Genomic DNA, 21,495 nt, shown 5'->3' with positions numbered 1-21,495 from the left:
TAGTGCTAGCATTCCTATTTTCTTCTTTATTTTGGATTTGCCTAACTGATCTTACCCTGCACAGCTGAAAATAATGAGCAGGATAGGTAAGGCATGCAATAAATAAAGAAATCAACGCCTATTTAGTGCATTTGCAGGAAAAGATGGAAAATAGTAAGGAGTTAAGTGTGTTGATTCCAGAGCTTAACCCTCCACAAGAGAAACTAATGATCGGGCAATAAGAGAAATAAATTTTGCAGAAAACTGAAATCTATTAAAAAACTTGCCACGAGCAAGGAAGACTGGACAAAGAGAGAAGCAATGGCTTTGTGGTTAAGACTGTGCTGCAGTGTTTTAAACGGACCACCTACTCGTCCCTCATGCACAAACTTAACAGCAAAGATGAAGGTGCTAAGTAAGGATGGTGAGGATGGTAGCCTGGAGCCCTGGTTCAGGTTGCTAGTGTCAGAGGAATCCAACTCTATGGTGAAAGAACTATGGTTGTGCCTCAGCCTGTGGGGTGGCCCCTCTAGGACCAGCATGAAGACTGACCTTCATTTTGCCTCACTCAGAGTTGTCCCAAGGCTGGGCAGCACTCTGATTTTGCTGAAAACATTCAAAAACACAGGTATTGTTCTCCATAACCTGCAACAAAGAATGATACTCCATCTTTTCAAAACTGTATTGTATGTTGAAGTTCATTTTCATTTCCATGTGCATTTTTGAATCATCTTGATTTTTACTAAAAATACTATTGGGACTTTTTGGGGAATTAGGTTAAATCATCACATCAGTTTGGGGGAAATGACAATGTTACATATTGCTATAATGACAATGATATAAAGTTTTTTTTCATTTGCCTCCTCTTAATTTCTTTGATTGCTCCTGTGCAGTTTTAGTCTAGATCTGAAACACATTTTATTATATTTATACCTATATATCCCATGTTTTGTGATGCTGTTATAATTGTATTATTAAAAAAATATATATATCAGATATCAAATATTTATTATCATGAATTTTTACATATTTACCTTATAGCTTGAAACATCATTAAATTCACTGATTAGATCTAGTAGCTTATTGAGATTTTGGGGGGATTTCTACATATTGAATCATATTTTTTGTAATTAGAGATTTGGTGCGTTTCGAATTCTATGGCTTGTATTTTCGTTATGTGTTCACTGCACTAGTTAGGAACTCCAGTTTGATGTTAAAAATAACCAGGAAAGAAGGGTATATAGGACTAACGCTGACGCTCGGAGGAAAAGAATTCAGTCACTGACCAGTAAACATGATGTCAACTGTAGAACTGTTAATAAACTTATTTTATAATATGAAAATATGATAGAGCTCTTTCATATCTCACACTCAATTTCCCCGATAATGAACATCTTTTATTAATACCATACCTTCCTCACAATTTATGATCCAATATTGACTCACTGTTTCTTTTTCTTATGTTTCTTTTCTTATAATGTTTCCTACTTTGGGTATTAGATTCATGTTGATGCGACTAAATTCTCAATTATTATGGATTCAAATATTTCTTCTGTTCCTCTCTCTCTTCTCATTCTGGTATTCTCATTATACCTGTGCTACGTTTCTCACAGGTGTCCCACAGTCTTTGGATATTTTGTTTTGTTTTATTATTTTCTTTCTTTGTTCTCTTTGCTTTTCAGCTTTGAAGGTTTCTGTTGAGATATCCTCAAGCTCAGAGGTTCTTTCCTCAGCTATGTCGGGTACTAATAAGCCTGTCAAATGCATTCTTCATTCTATTACAGGATGCTTGATCTCTAATCTTTCTTTTTGGTTCTTTCTTAAGCTTCCATCTGTCTGCTTACAAAGCCTACCTCTCTTGCCTGCTGTTTACTTTACCCATTAAAACACTTGGCATAGTAATGATAGTTGTTTTAAATTCCTGCTCTGATAATTCCAACATTCCTGCCATGTCTTTTTCTGATGCTAGCTTTGTCTCTTCAAACTGTGTTTTTTGCCTTGTAATTTTTTCTTGATAGTTGGATGTGCTATACCAGGTAAAAGGGACTGCTGTAAATAGCTTTTCAGTAATGTGGTGGTAAGCTGCTGGGATAGAGAAACCATTCTATAGTCCTATGATTATGTCTTAGGCTTTAGTGAGACTATGCCTCTGGAATGTCAATTTCAAAAGTGTTTTCAGTTCTTTTCTCTACCTTGGATGAATGGTGGTTCCAACTTTTACCTCATCTCTGATTCTGTTTTGTTTTACTGATTTGTACCTTTATACTGGATTTTTACTTTGTGCTTTTGTGTGTATCATATGTTTCTTACATGCTAAAAAATGTGAGGAACATTTGAGTCTGAGATAAATTATATCTACGAAATTGAATGTCAATACTCCTCTTGCTAGGCTATTTAATGTAGGGCGTTGGATTATTCTAGTCAGTAATAGACTTGTGTTTGGTTTTGTTTCTGTAATGTTTACTATGGATTTAACACTTAACATCAAAGACATCTGGCATTACCTATACTTGGAGAGTGGCATGGTTTGCTGGAGTTTTGCCTCAATTTCCTACTCCACCCTTGAAGACATTTTTTGTGTGTATTTTTTCCTCAGACATTGATTTTCTCTTGGCTGTTGCTTTTCTCTTGTGGTAGATGGCTGTTGCCTTTACCGAGTGAGTACTAGTCTGCTAGAGAAAATGCAGAATCGATGAGAAATGCCTTTTCTGAAATCATGTGTTCTAAACATGATACTAAACACAGTATTCTAAAAGCTAAGGATGATCAGAAATGGAGGCTGTCATGTTCAAAGAAATTATATGTATGCCTGCAAATGGCCATATCCTGACAGACAGGAATATTTCCCATTTTCCATCTCCAAAACAACTAAAATCTACCTTGTGGTACAGAAGGCTTGGTGCCTATCCCCTTTTAATTTCAGGATTTTGTCCTTAGAAAAGTTTTGACCAGGCTTTTTGCCTTTTCCCTGGTGGTTGCCTCTAAGTTCATGCACTGTGGATGACTAGTCAACTTCACATCTCTCAAACTCTCTCGAATGTGCCTTGTGGTGTTTCATCAATGATGAGCTGAAGTATGGCTAAAAAATCTCCAATTTGTCTGCAGTTCTTTGATGCTAAGCCAATTAGTCCTTAACAATGAATTAAATATTATAACTAAATTCTTACTCACTTAGAAGGCAATACTATCTCCCCCTTACCCTCTGTCATAAGTGAGCTAGTCTCTGGGTTCTTTATCTCCTGATATCCTAGAAGTCTTGCTCATGCTTGTGTTTAGTCACATTTGACTGTTCACGACCCATTGGACTGTAGTTCATCAGACTCCTTTGTCCATGGGATTTTTCAGGCAAGGATACTGGAATGGGTTGCCACCATTTCCTTTTCCAGAGGGTCATCCCAATCCAGGGATCAAACCTGCATCTCTTGTGATGTCTTCTGCATTGCAGGCAGATTCTTTAGCTATTGAGCCATTGGGGAAGTTCTAAGATTTTAGGCTATCTCAATTGCTCATCAGATATCACATGGGTTTAAAAAATTTTAAAGATTATATTGTTTTATTATTTCTTTTTGCTCTCATGATAGAAGTAACACTGTCCAGCTTTCTACTTCATAGGGAAAAATGTGCAACTCTTATTTACATTTAAATTATATTATTTATTGTCGTTATTTGTTCCATTTTATAAGGACTCCTTTCATTGCATATAATATACTTTATATTTCAGGCCTACCAAATTGTCAATTCTTCAAACAACCTTTTACAACTTATTTTCACTCAGTAGTGAGGTCCAAATAAAGAAATAATCTATCAGTTCAAAATAGAAACCAGTCTTTGGTGTGTTTTCTTCCTAACTAACTATAGTGTCTCATCTTCCTAATTCTTTCCATAAGCATTCAAAATTTAAAAATTTCCCAGGCATGTGGATTAATGAAGCTGCCCTATATTTTTCCAAAGCTAGAATAATTGTATACGTTTTAAATCTCCTAGTAAGGCATGAGGTAGTCTGTGCTGATCCTTTCAAATCTAGACAAATCAGTACTGAGTGGTTTTCTGACAACTCTTAGTATTGAGTCTGCCACTGAAGCTTTAAAAAGTGCTGCTCGATTTTCATTCATTAGAGCTATTTCTGGGAGAGTCTTTTCAGTTTGTTCAAGACTCTCCCTGTCTCACTCTCTCTGCTGAATTTCTGTGGTACCCAGCAATTCTCCAAGATCTATTGTAAGTTAAAAATTTACCTTATGGAAACTGCTTCTTTGTAGAAGAAAGCAGAAATGTAGAAAGCAAACTAGAACTAGAATAACTGAACTTTGCAACCCCAGTGTAAAAGTTGACTAAGGCTAGGATGCTAAACTGATGTAAAAGCATTTAGGTTTAAATTCATTGGTAATAATATTCTTTAAACAAAAGTGAAAATGTTAGTCACTCAGTCATGTCCAATTCTTGGCAACGCCATGGACTGTTGCCCACCAGGCTCCTCTGTCCATGGGATTCTCCAGGCAAGAATACTGGAGTGAGCAGCCGTTCCCTTTTCCAGGGGATCTTCCCAACCCAGGGACTGAACCCAGATCTCCTGCATTGCAGGCAGATTCTTTATTGCCTGGACTGCCAGAAAAGTGCAATATACTTAAAAGGGAAAAACAAGTTTCTACAGTCAAACAATTACGGCAGTTAGTACCTCAACCAAGGGTTTAAAGTTAGCATTGCCAACAATTAAAAATAATAAAGAAAATTGATCAATTAATAAAGAACTATTTTGGCAGTTTTAAATTGGAAGAAATTATGCTATAAACAAGCTAAAAAATGGATATACATTTACAATGGCATCGACCAAACAGAACTTCAGCTTCTGTGTTGTCTTTTATGGCTTTAAGAATGGAAGGTACAGATGCTTCACTCTCAGCCATTATGTAACCACCAGCAAAGAGAAGGCAGTTTAGAGTAAAGTAACGGCAAATGGGACATAAAATCATGAAGTTAGTTTAAATTTTTACCTGCAATTTTTTCAAGGTATTTTGTTTAGTTGATTAACAGATTTAAATATTTACATATGTATGTGTGTATGTATATGTAAAATGCATATACTATTATATATACACACGTTTACATAATAATATATATGTATTGGACGGAGGTTCGTGACATTGTACAGGAAACAGGGATCAAGACCATCCCCATGGAAAAGAAATGCAAAAAAGCAAAAAGGCTGTCTGGGGAGGCCTTACAAAAGGCTGCGAAAGAAGAGAAGCAACAAGCAAAGGAGAAAAGGAAAGATATAAACATCTGAATGCAGAGTTCCAAAGAATAGCAAGGAGACATAAGAAAGCCTTCCTCAGTGATCAATGCAAAGATATAGAGGAAAACAACAGAATGAGAAAGACTAGAGATCTCTTCAAGAAAATTAGAGATACCAAGGGAATATTTCATGCAAAGATGGGCTCGATAAAAGACAGAAACGGTATGGATCTAACAGAAGCAGAAGATATTAAGAAGACGTGGCAAGAATACACAGAAGAACTGTACAAAAAATATCTTCACGACCCAGATAATCATGATGGTGTGATCACTAATCTAGAGCCAGATATCCTGGAATGTGAAGTCAAGTAGGCCTCAGGAAGCATTACTACGAACAAAGCTAGTGGAGGTAATGGAATTCCAGTGGAGCTATTTCAAATCTTGAAAGATGATGCTATGAAAGTGCTGCACTCAATACGCCAAACAATATGGAAAACTCAGCAGTGGCCACCGGACTGGAAAAGGCCAGTTTTCATTCCAATCCCAAAGAAAGGCAATGCCAAAGAATGCTCAAACTACCGCACAATTGCACTCATCTCACACGCTAATAAAGTAATGCTCAAAATTCTCCAAGCCAGGCTTCAGCAGTACATGAACCGTGAACTTCCAGATGTTCAACCTCGTTTTAGAAAATGCAGAGGAACCAGAGATCAAATTGCTAACATTTGCTGGATCATCAAAAAAGCAAGAGAGTTCCAGAAAAACATCTACTTCTACTTTATTGACTATGCCAAAGCCTTTGATTGTGTGGATCACAATAAACTGTGGAAAATTCTGAAAGAGATGGGAATACCAGACCACTTGACCTGCCTCTTGAGAAACCTGTATGCAGGTCAGGAGGCAACAGTTAGAACTGGGCATGGAACAACAGACTGGTTCCAAATAGGAAAAGGAGTACGTCAAGGCTATATATTGTCACCCTGCTTATTTAACTTATATACAGAGTACATCATGAGAAACGCAGGACTGGAAGAAGCATAAGCTGGAATCAAGATTGCTGAAAGAAATATCAATAACCTCAGATATGCGGATGACACCACACTATGGTAGAAAGTGAAGAAGAACTAAAGAGTCTCTTGCTGAAGGTGAAAGACGAGAGTGAAAAAGTTGGCTTAAAGCTCAACATTCAGAAAACTAAGATCATTGCATCTGATCCCATCACTTCATGAAAAATAGATAGGGAAACAGTGGAAATGGTGGCTGACTTTATTTTTCTGGGTTCCAAAATCACTGCAGATGGTGATTGCAGCCATGAAATTAAAAGACACTTACTCCTTAGAAGGAAAGTTATGACCAACCTTGACAGTATATTCAAAAGCAGAGACATTACTTTGCCAACAAAGATCTGTCTAGTCAAGGCTATGGTTTTTCCAGTGGTCATATATGAATGTGAGAGTTGGACTATAAAGAAAGCTGAGCACCGAAGAACTGATGCTCTTGAACTGTGGTATTGGAGAAGATTCTTGAGAGTCCCTTGGACTGCCAGGAAATCCAACTAGTCCATCCTAAAGGAGATCAGTCCTGAGTGTACATTGGAAGGACTGATGTTGAAGCTGAAACTCCAGCACTTTGGCCACTGATGCGAAGAGCTGATTTATTTGAAAAGCCGTGATACTGGGAAACATTGAGTGCAGGGGGAGAAGGGGATGACAGAGAATGAGATGGTTGGATGGCATCTCCAATTCAATTTTCATGTGTTTCGGTGGACTCTGGGAGTTGGTGATGGAAAGGGAGGCCTGGCGTGCTGCGGTCCATGGGGTTGTAGAGTCGGACACGACTGAGCAACTGAACTGAACTGAGAGTAAACTTAAATTCTATGAGCTGATTATGAAAATTTATTGAATCAAATGTGGGAAACCACTAAGAGTTATATCTTCAAATTATATGACACACATACATTTATCTATGTATATATATTTATGTGCATATATATTTATACATATAATTTGCCCCTCCCAATTTTCCTTTCTCTTCCTTTCCTGACACTTTAATTATACAGATATTCTATATTATCTAGCTAGTGCCCTTGCCCTCTTCATTCTTTATACTTTATCTTTTTGTCCTTCACATTGGGCAATTTCTATTGCAATCCCTTCAAGGTCATTTTATCTTTCCTTTGCCATTTCCTCTAAGCTGCTAAGTTCTTCCAGTGAACTTTTTATTTCAGGTATTACTTTTTAGGTCTACTAGAATTTCCATTTGCTTCCTTCTATCATACCTATATTTCTTTTGAGAATTCCCCTTTCCCTTCATCAGGAGCGTATTGCATTGAATTTTGTTTGCTACTTTAACATGTTTTCTGATATTTTTAGTATCATGGTCTTCTTTTTCATTGATTTCAATTTATGTTCTTTTCATTTGAGAATGACTTCTATTCACTTGTTTATTCATGTATCAGGTAATTTTAGATGGCATTCTTGAAATGAGGGATATCAACTTGAGAGAGATTATTTTATTTTTCTCACTTGAGCTTTGTTTCTTCTGCTTTAGCATTCAATTATTTTAATTGAACAGCAAAAAATACTGTTTATTGGGCTACATCTTTGGTCTCATTTCAGATCGTTTGTTTTTAGCTAAGTTTTCTCGTAGTAGTTGCAGACATATGTGGTTGAGTGGTCACATAGAATTATAGTGTATAGAATCTGAGAATTTGGGACTCTCTTCCTTTTGCAATTTTCCCTTTTCATTGCAGAAATCAGAAAGTGAAAGTGAAAGTGAAAGTGAAGTCGTGTTCAACTCTTTGCGACCCCGTGGACTGTAGCCCACCAGGCCCCTCCATCCATGGGATTCTCCAGGCAAGAATACTGGAGTGGGTTGCTATTTCCTTCTCCAGGGGATCTTCCCGACCTAGGGATCGAACCCAGGTCTCCTGCATTGCAGGCAGATGCTTAACCTCTGAGCCACCAGGGAAGTCCATGGGACTTCCTATATTCAGTTCTCTAATTTTCTAGCCACAAAATGGACTTCCCACTATCACTGCCTCTCACATGCTGCACTAACAGTGTATGATCTCAGGATAAAATCCACAAATGTTGGAATGTACTTTGTCAAATTCCACTCCGATGAACAGGCAACTCCCCCAAAATCCACTGTGTTCACCAATGCTGCTTTTTCTGTTTTATATCCAATTTTTATAGTGCTTTTCTTTGGATAATCAGTCAGGTCATATCTTACTCAATCATTAACAGAAGTTTAAGTCCTGTCTATACTCTTTTCTGATTACATAATGTGTCATATTGTATTATGTCTCAGACATTCTAAGTGCTATCTTTTGCCTGAAATGTTTCAGTCCTTGACTTCGTTTTCCTAACTTAGTGAATCTGCAAATGTCAGATTGTTCTTTCAATGAAACTGTTGTGTCTTTTTAATAGCTCCTATTGAACTTCTAGAATTATTTTATACTCACTGGTTTGCTTAACTATGTATCTTATTAAAACACGTGCATCTCAAAATCTAAGTCTATATTTTAATATTTCTTTATATCTATCCAAGTATCTTACTCAGAACAAGTACCCAAAATATGTTTGTTGCACTGAGATGAGTGAAATTAAATTCAATCATTCTTTGTTCCCCCCACTGCCTCCTGTTGATAGAAAATTTATTTGGTGAACGTTTTCTATCTGGAATGGACAGAATTTTTAAAATCACCACAAGAAAATGGTCATGGAAGCCAGATAAATTCTAAGGTTAAATAGAATCATATTGTTAAATTAAATAAAATAAAGTGAGGAGGATGGTATTTGTGAAAGATACTAAAAACTTGCAAAATTATAATAAATGTCTCAACAAAGACTCCAGTTGTCAGAAGGAGTACCCCTAAAATCAAGTGATAAGCCATGCACAATCTATTTGCTAAGTTATTCACCACAAAAGGAATACGTTAATGAATAAATTATAGTAGAGAAACAAAGGTTTTTAATCATTCTGTGAGAAAAATTTATTTTGTATGCATATATTTTGATGCTGCCTATGCTTACTCAGATGTGTGTGACTCTTTGTGACCCCATGGACTGTAGCCTGCCAGGCTCCTCTGTCCATAGGGATTCTCTAGGCAGGAATACTGGAGTGGGTTGCCATGCCTTCTTCCAGGGGATATTCCCAACCCAGGGATCGAACCCAAGTCTTTCACATTGCAGGCAGATTCTTTAGCAGCTTAGCTACCTGGAAAGTATTACTCAGAATATCTCACTCCCTACCAGTCCTAGTCTCAGCCTTGAGTATCAGCAAAATTCTTTGTAGACTCCTATACTTACAAATGTAGTCTAAATATTACTGTTGCCTCCAAAAATACAGTATTTTTAAGATAATGCCTCACATCTAATACTCTTGCTGAGAAATTTATTATTTGGTTTTTAAAGTCAGTATTATATAATAATGTTAACATGAAATATATGGGCTTCCCTGGTGGCTCAGACAGTAAAGCGAGTCCTACAATGCGGGAGACCTGGGTTCGATCCCTAGGTCAGGAAGATTCCCTGGAGAAGGAAATGGCAACCCACTCCAGTACTCTTGCCTGGAAAATCCCATGGATGGAGTAACCTGGTAGGCTACAGTCTATGGGGTCGCAAAGAATTGGACATGACTGAGTGACTTCACTTTCAACATGAAATATCAATATATTTCAGAGATCCTCCTGCCCCATAATAAAATATAGTAAGGAAAAGACAGATTCTGATAGACATATACTTTGTGCTAGTTACTCTTGTAAATACAGACACTTTTTAAATATGGTCCTATACGCAAGGGTATTACAGTCAGTTTGAGTGATGCAATATATACATAGTATATAAAACATTGTCCAGTTATGGTAATAATAGAGATTACATTGACAGAAAGATTGGAAGCTTGAAGGATTTCTAGAATGACGGATATCATCTGTAACCTAGACATAAAGGATGTTAGCATTGAAACTCATTTTTTATATCAATACTTTTAGACAAGATATGCTACCTTTAGAGTTTATACTTCGTATTTATTGAACTTATTTCATTTAGTTTTTTATTTTTGTTTAGAGTGAGTAGAAAAGTGTCAATACATAATTTTTATATTAGAGAATTTTGTTTGTAATCTTATTCTGCTCTTGTAAGTTATCTGAAAACATTAAATTGTTAACTATGTATCTTTTACATTATGGAATTTTGATATATTAGTTCTGCATTCCTAAATTGTGTGACAAAATCAATAATAAAAATGTATTATTTGAAAAGTACTAGCAATTGCCATTGGAGAAGGCAATGGCATCCCACTCCAGTACTCTTGCCTGGCAAATCCCATGGATGGAGAAGCCACAGTCCATGGGATCGCAGAGAATCAGACACGACTGAGCGACTTCACTTTCACTTTTCACTTTCATGCATTGGAGAAGGAAATGGCAACCCACTCCAGTGTTCTTGCCTGGAGAATCCCAGGGACAGGGGAGCCTGGTGGGCTGCCCTCCATGGGGTCGCACAGTGTAGGACACAATTGAAGCGATTTAGCAGCAGCAGCAGCAGCAGCAATTGCCATATTTTCATCAACACAATTATATTTCCACTGATAATTATTACATGTAGGAGCAAAAATGACTTAAAACATATCTATAAATTAGATACTCATTAAAAGAAATCACCTAGTCATGAGAGATTATCCTTTCCTAGGTCCCATGGTGTGAAAGAATCTTGTCTGCTAGGACAACTGAAATCTATAGTTGTGGTCAGTAATAACATCTGGTCCAATTTCTTACAATATCCATACAAGATCATTTCAAAGAATTAATAAAGTAATAGTGGTGGCATGTTGAAGGGAAGGAGAAATCACCATAACACACTGATATGTAACATATGCTTTAAGAAACAGTAACAGCTAAAACATCTTTTCCAAACAACTTAGGAATGAATACAAGTCAAAGTTTTATTTTGCTTTGCTCTAAGGTACAAGGCCTCAAGCTGGTAAATTCAAAGATTCACTCTCATCAGGGTGATTTTATAAACAAGGTAATATCAAAACTACGGAGTTACTGCAATGTGTTATTATAATCATTGGTTTTATCAACATAAATAATTTGAACCTTGTTTCATTATTTATAGCAGGTATGTAAGTAACAAGAATTAAGCTGTGAACGCTCCGTAAATCGAGACTTTTTGTTGAGTTCTCTTAAGTTCTACTTTAAGATAGAAACCTATGGTCTATCAGGCAGTCAGGTCTATTGCTTTTGTAGAAAATTTACTCTAAGAAAGTGAATGTCAATCTGAGAGATATACATGATACAAAATGGAGAGCTACAGTGTTCAAATACCTGACTACAGCTGCCAATAGAGTTAATTCCAGTAGTAAAGGGCACCAGTCTAAGCCGTTCAATCTCCTGTTCCCTTTTGTTTTGTTAGGATGATTTGATTTCATTTTCAACTCTTTTAAACAGACAGAAGTATTAATATCCTAAATAATAAGACAGAGATCTCCTGAAAGTTTTGCATTGCAAGTTTAACAAGATTCAACATAGCAAGTTTGGGACACCGAAGGGAAAAAGAGGTAAAACAAGATGGAAAGGTAAAGTCATGGCATTTGCAAATAAAGTGTCTCAGTGACTCTTTATGAACCAATAAGAATATCAGAAATTGAGTTTCTATTTTCACTGAAGAGGAAATGGAAAATCTTTTTAAAATTTATTACTCTTTTCCATAGGATAAAGTCATTTTGGATCACACAAAAACTTGACAAAATTGGAACACATTTTAGATACCAGAAATCTTGACAAATGTTCAAATAAACTGAGGAATGTCTGCTACTTATTCTATTTGTTGTTCATAACAATTAAAAACACTCTGCTAGAGGCAGTTTACAAAGAACTGAAATATCATTGTGCCCAATACAGGCAATAGTACAAACTTCTTGACAGTTCAAAAGAATGATAGGCAAAGAAAAAATTTGATATAAATGATGCTTTGGACTGAGTGATATCAAGTCTATTACAATCTTAAAATTGGAGATTCTTAGAGATTACTGTATTATCTCTCAAAGTCATTCTTTAGAAATGAAACAAATGAAAAAGATCTATGCCGGCAACGGAATGAAACACCAACACTGCAGAGTGGTTTAAATCTTTATATTTTAACACTTGCTTCTTACAGCTGCTTTATTTTATATCCCTTGCACAACAACCTACAGGGCAAGCTGCCAAGCACTACGATTCAGAGACTATACAGTGCGCAGGCGCAGGGCGAGATAACCTTTACTTTGACTTATTTACTGCAGCTAAGACTTTGTTTTGGGGAACTTCCTTATCAACTTAGAATCCGTTTTGTCCCAAGGTCTGTTCCTTTTGAGGAATCAGAGTAACATCCTTGTGTGCAAGCAATGTTCTTTTCCCATGGGAACAAACAGGATTTTTAGCTGAACATCTCGTTTGCAAGAATGTTCAGCTCAGGTTGAGAGTCTTGTTTGCAAGCACTTCTCAACCTTCCTTAAACCTAGTTCCCTACACTGGGCAGAACATCTCGTTTGCAAGAATGTTCAGCCCTGGTTGAGAGTCTCGTTTGCAAGCACTTCTCAACCTTCTTTAAACCTAGTTCCCTACAGATCTAAAGTGAGGATGATGAAACCATATTTAAGTTTGCCTATGTTTATAAATATTTATCAAAGATTCTATCAGAATTTAAAAATAAAATATTCATATTAAATCTTAAACATTTTTAAAAGTTGATTTCTGTTAAACAAATTTAAGTGTCTGTGAATGCTTTAAAATAATGTCTTTAATATAATATTATTTAATTATTATTTTTTATCATCTCTGATAAAAAATAAAGGTCTCTGATAAGTTTCAGCTTAGGAACAAAAACAAATATTGTTCTTTTATATGCTGGCAAGTTAATCTAGAATGAATTGCTTTTTATGCCAAGCAATCTGATTATTTTAATGTTTAACCATTTTAATTTAGTTTCTTAAATGTTATACAGCTTTTTTATTAACATGTCCTTAAGCTTGGGTTCATGGAAAGGTCACTGGGAACAATAATAAAGGCTAACAGTGCCTTAGTGATGGATTTTTCTGCAGTTGTTCATCACCAGGGGAGTTCTATTTCCAGAAGGAAGGGAGTAGTAATTAAGAACACAGAGTCCTTCAGGGTTTCTACTATAAGTCTAACTCAACCTTGGTGGGGATTAATGTAGATTCTTGCTGAAATTCCTAGACTCAATGCATTCAATTACTCAAATAGAGCTAAAATATGGCAGAATAATCTTTAGACAATTTTTGTAGCAAACTATTTTGCATCCTATTAATATGTCCAGAAAGAAAATACAATTTTGAACGCCAGTTATTTATACATTCTGTGAAAAGCTCTGGCTATTTACATGATAACTACATGCATACAAATTTGAATGTACAGTGATATAATGTAGCTTAAAAGTTCATAAGATAGTGCTTTTAAATTATTTTTAAAATATTAGGAAATACTAAAGAGTAAACTTACATTTAATATTCAAAATAATTCAGTGTAGGATGGATAAATAAACACTACATTATCAGAAAGTACTTTAAACATTTTATATATGTTTATGGAAAATATTCAATACTGTGGACACATGATAATTATATTCCAAAAAGATTGAACAAAACAAACTGAGATAACTATTCAGAATATAATTTGTTTGTGATATTTATTAAAATTATATATAATAATTTTCATTTCAAAATTATCAATTATTTTATTCATAAATTAGGGGGCACTTCAAATTTATGTGCTGTGAAATTTTGAGATTTTAATAAAATACATGTTAGTTTCAGTGTTTCCCTTTGTAACTAGAGAACCATTTCAGACCCAAACCAATCCTTGTTTAACAGACACTCTTACTTGCCAACTCCAATCCAAATTTTTGACAAACAACTTATGTAACTTTCTGGGTTTGCCTTATATAAGCCTCCTCAATTTTGTAGTCTGGTAGAACATAATTAAAGTGCTTTTTGAATCTGTGTCTCCCAAGCTGTAGACCTCACTGTGGCTTGAATAAAACTCTTTCTTATTCTTATGACAGACTGCTTATAAATTATTTGTGCCAACAAATATTAATATATAAATACATATGTATTCAATTTGCACTCAAAATCTGTCTTCCCTACAGAATGTAAGCAGTATGAGAGCAGTGATTTTTTTTTCTTTTTAATTGACAAGATCTTTGAAATGTTTGTCAAGTTGATCACATAAGTAAAGAAAAATAAATACATTTTATAACTAAATATTTATCAACCCATATGGAAATCTGTGTATGCCTATAAACAATAATGTATGATAATCAAAATACAATATCAACATTCAGATATTACATTTGTTCAAAGGACCTGCCTATTTTTTCCTATTTAATTAATTCATTTTCTAATTCTTTATTTATATAAAAACTAATAAACCTATAAAAATTTCTCTCCATGCCATCCTTAGCAGTGTTCTAGTAAGAAACATCATGAAATTCTGTACATATGTGTCAATTATTGATTCTGCATCCCACCCACACAAAAATTTTTTTGCTGTTTTTTAAGTCACTATGGGACAATGCCATTTGATTCCTTGTTTGCCATTTTAAAATAAAGCAACAAATTTTATAAATTTTCATAATGTATACAAGTTATGTTCAGTTTTGCATGAATGTTTCCCGGTTTAATAAACAAATATGCTTGCAGTTTTTGCAGCTCATCATTAAAAGAGTTGTTAGCACTTGCTATATCAGTATTTTCTGTTATCATTAATTTCTCACATTATTTGAACCAAACTTTCACTCAATACAATACACACAAACTTGTATTATTACACTACCAAGATCCTCCCTGACTAAAGTCGAATTCAATTTTCATTTTACAACCTAACTGAACCATCAGCAAGTAACCTAGTTAACATAAGTAGACCAGGAACAAACTCAACCAGGCAGCATCATTTTCTCCTCTTTGTAATATCTGGAACTAAGAACACTATACTCTCCAGCTTCCCTCTGTGGTAAGCAGAATAATGGTTCCCTAAGGATACGCATGCGTGTTCAGTTGTTTTTGACTCTTTGTGACCCCATGGGCTGTAGCTCTCCAGGCTCCTCTGTCCACAGAATTTACCAGGCAAGAATACTGGAGTGGGTTGCCATTACCTCCTTCAGGGGATCTTCTGAACCCAGGGTTAAATCTACATTTCTTGTGTCTCTTGCACTGGCAGGGGGGTTATTTACCATGGTACCACCTGGGAAGTCCCCTAAGAATACCCATTTCCTAATTCCCAGAACCTGTGAATACATTATATTACATGGCAAAGGGGAATTACAGTTGCAAATATAACTGTTTGCTAATAGGTGAATCTTAAAGTTGAGAAATTATGCAAAATTATGCAGGTTAACTCAATGTAAGCACAAGCGTCCTTTAAATGAGGAAGAGTAAAGCAGAAGAGTCAGGGTCAGAGCACAATGTGGGAAAAAACTGATGGCCATTATAGCTTTTAAATGGAAGAAGTCTATGTGTGAGCCAAGGAATTCAGGTAGCCTTTGAAAGCTGGAATAGGCAATGAAATATTATGCCTTAAAATTGTCAGAAAGGAATATGCAGCCATGCAGACAGAGTAGTTTATAAGATCCATGTTAAACTCTGGCCTTCAAAACTATAAGACAATAAAGTTGTACTGTTTGAGCTACTAAGTTGTAGTAATTTGTAAAAGCAGCAATAGGAAACTAATTGAGCCTTCTCCCTAACAACCACTGTTTTTCAGTCTCCTTTGGTGATTCCTTCTGTCTCTCCTTCTGTGAGCCAAATGAAAATCCGTGGACCACTCCTCTTCCTTACTTCAACTTTCTTTCTGTTTTCATCCAGACTTTGGCTTTGGATACTCTCAACACTTCAAAAACCACTTTTTGTGCTGAATTGTTTCCCTCCCCTTAAATATGTTGAACTCCTAACCCCTGAAACTCTTGACCATGAGCTTACTCAGAAACAGGATCTTTGCAGATGTAACAGAAATGTGATAGGTCATTAGGATTGATCATAATCCAACATGAGGGCTTCCCTGGTTGCTCAGTGGTAAAGAATCCACCTACACGCAGGAGACATGGGTTTGATCTTTGAATCAGAAAGATTCCCTGGAGAAGGAAATGGCAACCCACTCCAGTATTCTTGACTGGGAAGTCTCATGGACAGAGGAGTCTGGCAGGCTACAGTTCATGGGGTTGCAAGAGTTGGACATGATTTAGCGACTAAACCACCACCACCAGTATGAATGGCATCTTTACAAGGGGAAAATACCATATGAAGACAGAGACACACAGGGAGACTGCCCTGACGATAACAAGAACAGAGATTGAAGACATACAGCTATAAACCAAGCAATGCCAATTGAAGGCTGCAGGCAAAAACTAAGAAGACACAAGGATGCATCCTACCCAGTCTCAGAGGAGTGTGGCTTTGATGACACCTTGATTTTAGACATCTAGCTTACAGAAACGCGAGATAATAAATTTGTTCTTTTTTTTAAACATCTCAGTTTGTAGGGCTTTGTAATGGCAGATGTAGGAAGCCATCACAAGTACCAAATTCATATTAACTCTAACTCATTCTTTGAAAAAGAGGTTCCTCCATCCAAATTCTTACTGATATTTTGATCAGGAAATTATTATATATACATAAGTCATTGTATGGTACTTTGCCTTGTTGTACTTTGCAGATATTCCTTTTTTTCTTTACAAGTAAGTTTGCAGCAACCCTGCATTGAACAAGTCTATCAGTTCAGTTCAGTTCAGTTCAGTCGCTCAGTCGTGTCCGACTCTTTGCAACCCCATGAATCGCAGCACACCAGGCCTCCCCGTCCATCAACATCTCCCGGAGTTCAATCAGACTCACGTCCATCGAGTCCATGATGCCATCCAGCCATCTCATCCTCGGTCGTCCCCTTCTCCTCCTGCCCCCAATCTCTCCCAGCATCAGAGTCTTTTCCAATGAGTCAACTCTTCTCATGAGGTGGCCAAAGTACTGGAGCTTCAGCTTTAGCATCATTCCTTCCAAAGAAATCCCAGGGTATATCTCCTTCAGAATGGACTGGTTGGATCTCCTTGCAGTCCAAGGGACTCTCAAGAGTCTTCTCCAACACCACAGTTCAAACGAATCAATTCTTCGGCACTCAGCCTTCTTCACAGTCCAACTCCCATATCCATACATGACCACAGGAAAAACCATAGCTTTGACTAGGCGGACCTTTGTTGGCAAAGTAATGTCTCTGCTTTTTAATATGCTATCTAGGCTGGTTATAACTTTTCTTCCAAGGAGTAAGCGTCTTTTAATTTCATGGCTGCAGTCACCATCTGCAGTGATTTTGGAGCCCAGAAAAATAAAGTCTGACACTGTTTCCACTCTTTCCCCATCTATTTCCTATGAAGTGATGGGACCAGATACCATGATCTTTGTTTTCTGAATGTTGAGCTTTAAGGCATCTTTTTCACTCTCCTCTTTCACTTTCATCAAAAGGCTTTTTAGCTCCTTTTCACTTTCTGCCATAAGGGTGGTGTCATCTGCATATCTGAGGTTATTGATATTTCTCCTGGAAATCTTGATTCCAGCTTGTGTTTCTTCCAGTCCAGCGTTTCTCATGATGTGCTCTGCATAGAAGTTAAATAAGCAGGGTGACACTATACAGCCTTGACATACTCCTTTTCCTATTTGGAACCAGTCTGTTGTTCCATGTCCAGCTCTAACTGTTGCTTCCTGGCCTGCATACAGATTTCTCAAGGGGCAGGTTAGGTGGTCTGGTATTCCCATCTCTTTCAGAATTTCCACAGTTTACTGTGATCCACACAGTCAAAAGCTTTGGCATAGTCAATAAAGAAGAAATAGATGTTTTCCAGGAACTCTCTTGCTTTTTCATTGATCCAGTGGATGTTGACAATTTGATCTCTGGTTCTTCTGCCTTTTCTAAAACCAGATGGAGCATCTGTAAGTTCATGGTTCACATATTGCTGAAGCCTGACTTGGAGAATTTTGAGCATTACTTTACTAGCATGTGAGATGAGTGCAATTGTGTGGTAGTTTGAGCATTCTTTGGTATTGCCTTTCTTTGAGTTTGGAATGAAAACTGACCTTTTGCACTCCTGAGGCCATGGCTGAGTTTTCCAAAATTGCTGACATATTGAGTGCAGCACTTTCACAGCATCATCTTTCAGGATTTGAAATAGCTCAACTGGAGTTCCATCACCTCCACTAGCTATGTTCATAGTGATACTTCGTAAAACCCACTTGACTTCCCGTTCTAGGATGTCTGGCTCTTGGTGAGTGATCACACCATCGTGATTATCTGGGTCGTGAAGATCTTTGTTGTATAGCTCTTCTGTGTATGCTTGCCACCTCTTCTTTTTATCTTCTACTTCTGTTAGGTCCCTACAATTTCTGTCCTTTATTGAGCCCATCTTTACATGAAATGTTCCCTTGGTATCTCTAATTTTCTCGAAGAGATCTCTAGTCTTTCCCATTCTATTGTTTTCCTTTACTTCTTTGCATTGATCGCTGAGGAAGGCTTTCTTATCTCTCTTTGGTATTTTTTGGAACTCTGCATTAAAATGGGTATATCTTTCCTTTTCTTCTTTGCTTTTCACTTCTCTTCTTTTCACACAATTATCAGGCCTCCTCAGACAGCCATTTTGCTTTTTTGCATTTCTTTTTCTTGGGGATGGTTTTGATCGCTGTCTCCTGTACAATGTCATAAACCTGCATCCATAGTTCATCAGGTACTCTGTCTATCAGATGTAGTCCCTTAAATCTACTTCTCACTTCCACTGTATAATCATAAGGAATTTGATTTAGGTCATATCTGAATATTCTAGTGGTTTTCCCCACTGTCTTCAATTTCAGTCTGAATTTGGCAATAAGGAGTTCATGATCTGAGCTACAGTCAGCTCCCCATCTTGTTTTTGCTGACTGTATAGAGATTCTCCATCTTATTTCTAATTAAAATATATACAATTTTTTAGACATAACACTCTTGCACAGTTAATAGGATACTATACAGTGTAAACATAACTTTTGTAACTGAAGGGAAACCAAAATATTCTTGTTACTCTTTTTACTGTGCTACTTACTTCACAGCAGTAATTTGGAACTGAACTGGCAATATCTATGAGACACGCATGTAATGGATTATGTCTTTGCAAGTTGGCATCACCAAAATTCCCTTCTAATGCCCCCTCTGTGTGGTGAGGAACAGTTAAGAACTCTATTTTCCAGTATGCATTTCCCTCTGGGATAGGATTACCCGTGAGAGTATCACAGAATATTTAGATGTTAGAAAAAAGGAAAGTTATTATTCTCTTGTGGGAGTGATAGCCAGAGGTATGGGTAGGTAAGAGTCAGCCAGACTGGTAAATACACAAGATTCACCTGCTTTATTGGTACAGACTGTGAGAGTGTGGGGCTTATCAGTAAGTTATGAGATTTAAAACTTTCCAGTAAATACTTGAAAATTATGGGCTTCAGTGCTTTAGTGTCCATTCACCATACCTATCCCATGGAGGGAGGAGCCTGGTAGGCTATAGTCCATGGGGTCGCAAAGAGTCAGACACGACTGAGCGACTTCACTTTCTTTCTTTCTTTCTTTCACCATACCTAACTATTAATACAACGTACCTGGCCTTCAGTAGTAACTTCCTTATTCACTGTGTCCTAACTTCCATCTCACCCAACAACACCATACATCCTAGTTTTTAAATCAAAATTCTGTTTTCCTGAATGAATGCAAACCAATTCAGGAATCCAAAATTCATTTAGCTATAACATGCCCTTTGCTGACCACCAAATATTCCCCAGTCCAGTTACTAGAAGACTCACCTGTTTAGGCAGTCATGCCACAAATCCTGAAACTATCCTTGATAACTGTCTTTCTTTACACATTCCATCCCTAAGTCATTATCAAATCCTACTTAAACATACAACAGAATCTGAATGGTTCTCATCACTGCCACCACACTGGACTGCTAAAATTTATCTCGATTCTGATTATTGTCACAGTCTCTTAGCTGGTCTTCCTTCTTCTCCTCTTACTTCCCTGCAGTTTTTATTCTCAAGAAATCAGTTAGAAGATTACGGGTTTTCAACTAATATGGATACATCAATGAATTAAACTGGTACATACCATTAAAACAGAACTATAGACATAGAATTATATTACAGTGAATTGATGTTATATGAAGTCTAGCAGTGCCCTCTTGATTTTTATTCTATCTATGACATTTACTAACAGAGTGATCTTAGGCAAGTGATCAAGCACCTTTAAATACACTTGTTGTTCTTAAGTTCAGTTCAGTTCAGTTATTCAGTCATGTCCGACTCTTTGCAAACCCATGAACCACAGCACAACAGGCCTCCCTGTCCATCATCAAGTCCCAGAGTCCACCCAAACCCATTTCCATTGAGTCAGTGATGCCATCCAACCATCTCATCCTCTGTCATGACCTGAATCTTTCCCAGCATCAAGGTCTTTTCAAATGAGTCAGCTCTTTGCATCAGGTAGCCAAAATACTGGAGCTTCAGCTTCTACATCAGTCCTTCCAATGAACACTCAGGACTGATCTCCTTTAGGATGGACTGGTTGGATGTCCTTGCAGTCCAAGGGACTCTCAAGAGTGTTCTCCAACACCACAGTTCAAGAGCATCAATTCTTCGGTGCTCAGCTTTCTTTATAGTCCAACTCTCACATCCCTACATGACCATTGGAAAAACCATAGCCTTGATTAGACACACCTTTGTTGACAAAGTAATGTCTCTGTTTTTTAATATGCTGTCGAGGTAGGTCATAACTTTCTTTCCAAGGAGTAAGCGTCTTTTAATTTCATGGCTTCAATCACCATATGCAGTGATTTCAGAGCCCAGAAAAATAAAGTCAGCCACTGTTTCCACTGTTTCCCCATTTATTGGCCATGAAGTGATGGGACCGGATGCCATGATCTTTGTTTTCTGAATGTTGAGCTTTAAGCCAACCTTTTCACTCTCATTTTTCACTTTCATCAAGAGGCTCTTTAGTACTTCTTTACTTTCTGCCATAAGGGTGGTGTCATCTACATATCTGAGGTTATTGATATTTCTCCCCGCAATCTTGATTCCAGCTTGTGCTTCCTCCAGTCCAGCATTTCTCATGATGTACTCTGCATATAAGTTAAATAAGCAAGGTGACAATATACAGCCTTGACTGTATAAGTGTCCTTTTCCTGTTTGGAAACAATCTGTTGTTCCATGTCCAGTTCTAACTGTTGCTCC

The sequence above is a fragment of the Capra hircus genome, chromosome 12, assembly GCF_001704415.2.
Source record: "Capra hircus breed San Clemente chromosome 12, ASM170441v1, whole genome shotgun sequence".
Lineage (NCBI taxonomy): Eukaryota > Metazoa > Chordata > Mammalia > Artiodactyla > Bovidae > Capra > Capra hircus.
The sequence above is the reverse complement of the archived record's forward strand: the minus strand, read 5'-3'. Positions refer to the sequence as shown.